Source organism: Antennarius striatus, chromosome 4 (genome assembly GCF_040054535.1).
Source record: "Antennarius striatus isolate MH-2024 chromosome 4, ASM4005453v1, whole genome shotgun sequence".
In the NCBI taxonomy this organism is placed as follows: domain Eukaryota; kingdom Metazoa; phylum Chordata; class Actinopteri; order Lophiiformes; family Antennariidae; genus Antennarius; species Antennarius striatus.
The window spans coordinates 20079041-20082447 of NC_090779.1; positions in this window are offsets into that span (position 1 = coordinate 20079041).

Below are 3407 nucleotides of genomic sequence, written 5' to 3' on the forward strand. Positions count from 1 at the left end.
TTCTATTTATATATTCTTGATGGGTTATTTATCACTCTTTCTATTTGGTGTTGTACTACTTTCTATGTGCTGGTGCTTTCTGTGTGCTTTTTCTGTGTTTTGTGTACTTACTGTGCTGTGTGCGACGGAGATATTAATTTCCCTGACGGAACCTCCTTAAGGGTTAATAAAGTTATACTCTACTCATAAATTTTGTCATGCAGTCAGATATCCAGTCCAGAAGTGATTACTATAAACATAAGCATTGTAATAATATTAAGAAAGTAAGTAATTTGATCAAATTGGAAGGTGTGTGAATAAATTATCAGTCACAACTAATCTGAATATGACTCTGCTTTGACATAAGATGAGTTTTGTCCTTGGGTCACTGACTTTGTTTTGTCTGCATTCAAGGGCAAGCGAGAAGAAACAGCTGAGACTTTAACCTCAGATGCCATATGCAGCTGTGAGAATGCCTCATGTCAGTGTTCAGAGCAGCCCAGAGCTTGATTTCCAACATATGATCACTCAAGTCAATCAGTCATGTTTTTTTCATAATTGTCTATTGTCAGTACACATTATTATCATTCACTACCTGTAAATCTGTTATTGTACACTATTGTTCCTTTGTGTATTCAATTGCTTGAGAGTTTCTTTAGTTTGAATTGTACCAGTGGGGTCGATATATCAGGCTTTGGTTATTCAACAAACAACAAACAAAGAGCTTTATTTGTCATTATACACAGGGATGGGACAATGAAATTGAAAGGCCAGATGGAAAGTTGGTCTAGAGCCGCTGCACCCTGGGTGCGCCGCCACTATGGGCCAACATGACCTAATATTCCTTAGATGCATGTTTTTCCTGATAATGGGGGGAAACCGGAGAACCCGGAGAAAACCCATTCAGACACAGAGAGAACATGCAAACTCTTCGCAGAAAGGCCACGTTGGAAATGATAGGGTCGAGGCGGATGGCCGCCCAAAAGAGTCTGGGTCCTGCCCGGAGTTTCTTCCTCATCGAGGGAGTTTTTCCCCGCCATTGTCGCTTATGCTTGCTCTGGAGGGTTCAGTTGGGTTTCTCTGTCTGTTAAAGCGCTTTGAAATGTCTGCTGCCATGATTAAGCGCTATATAAATAAAACTTGATTGATTGATTGATTGGGGTTTGAACCCCTGACCTTCTTGCTGTGAGGCAGCAGTGCTAAACACTACTCCGCCATCAAGAAGACAATCTAAGATCATTTTAATGAAGGAATTGTTGGTGACCAATAACTCAGTGATATCTTTTAATTTCTTTATGCCAGGACTTGCAGTAAAAGCTGCATCTCAGACCGAGACAGTGTCTAACATTTTTCGGCGTAGTGTATAACCTCTACCGCTGGGTGGCGATATTTCATCGTTTCAATTAGGAGTTATACAAGAGGCTTGTGGTCCAGCTTACAGTAATGCCAAGGCACTAAATAAAAACAAACTGACATTTTTTTTGTAGGTAGAGACGTTTTTACATCATTCAGGGGACTTTATCAATTCTGGTTGATATAAGGGTTGTTCCATATTTGTATAATCCTGTGAGATCATCACACACACCTTAGAAATCATTTAGGTTATGTGTTAATAATATTGTAAACCATCTTCATTGGTTTAGGTTTCATTTATTTGTGTTCATGACAAAATACAACAGAAAATACAAAAAAGTGAAATAAAAATAACAGGTGGGCTGAAAAATAAACATGGCTTCAAAACTTGAGAAAAAAACAAAATGAAAAAAGATAAGTACACTTATTTGTGCTATACACTGATGTCAAATTTCCTATTATATAGTATCGCATCAAGACAAGCCGGTTAAGGCCTTTTTTAAAAGACTGCAAGTGGAGCAGAGAAGCTGTTCCAGAAGACTTAACATCTGTACCTAAAAACGAGTTGTCAGTGACGACAATGATCAGCACATAATGGTGGGGTAACTCTGGATCTGAGACCCAAACATGTGCACTCTTCTAAATGTTGAGGGATAGTTTTGCTAGACATTTATCATCCTAGATAAAAATTGAGTCCTCTTCAGTGTGTCCTACACATTCTTCCTGAGATCACTCAATCTGAACTTTAGGTTGCAAAATTGCTTTGTTCGGTAAATACTTCTTTGGGTTTTGTCTTCGACCCCGGTGTCATCCACAGTGGCTGGGCGTCATTCCTTTGAAGGAGTTCATGCAATTTTACAGTTCCTCCTTTTAGGTGATCCACAGTGGGTGAGAGGAATGAACCCCGATGCTTCTGTGTAGATTCATGTTCAGGTTTGCATGTTACATTACAAACTGATCTGATGATCATTTATTATTTAGTCTTCTGGTTGCTTTTATTGAATCAGCCCAAAATTCAAATATGTGAAACTAAAAAGCAAATGAAAAAAAACCCTTTATTTTGAAATTAGAATGTACATCTGTACACACAGCTGGATTTTTTGTGATCATTCTCAACATATATCTGATTTTTCATAGCTATCTCTTAATCTACTGGTTGCTACAATAGCTTCAAACCTTTTAAGTTATGGCACATCCAGAGAGACAATCCATTTGATTTCTATAGTATCCTTAAGATGCATTTATGAGTTTTGTATATGACTTAAGCGATAACACAGCCAAGTATTTAGAAAAATCAGATGGTATACCCGTCAGCTCTTCTGCAGGTCAGTCTGATCTGGATCCAAAAACGCTTAAATATTCAGAGCTTGTGGAAAATTCGCCATTGCAACATGAATCTTATTGACTTCCAACTAGGACATAATTATAGCCGATGGTGCTGCTTCACTTGTTTAATGTGATGATCAAAAGCTACTGAAGTAGATCTTGCGAACAGCCAATAATGACATATGTATCAACTTTTATGCGATTCCAAGTTCAAGGGGTCGGTTTTCCTGGTCTGAGTCATGAGGGTCAAACTATCCTGTGAATATTAAAGTATAAAAACATTTAATGGCAGAAATGAATTACAAATCCTCATGTACACTCTGTTAGGACGGTTCAGATTCAGGAATGGAATCACTGCTGCTTACTTGGCGCATGTGTTGAATATTTGTTCTTGACACAGTTTCATTTAACTCGTCTGCCAATGACGTCACCCGTGACCTCCTTCAGTCCTCCAGTCATCGAGCAGCAGATCATTTATTTCACGCTTGTGTTTTTACACTGAAAGGAAACTTATCCATGGATGAATTCTAAATTTTGTCAGCGGATAGTCGTATGTTTGCCGACTCCACCTTGTGTGACATCACATAAATATACTCAACCCCCCCACCGACATCTGTCACTGATCTGAAATAACCAAAGAGAAGCACAACGAAGAGAAACAAGTTAGCCAGACATGACACACTGGGGGAGGGAGGGGTAGTTTGTAAAATATCTTTACAACACTGCACAAGCACAACACACAGACACAG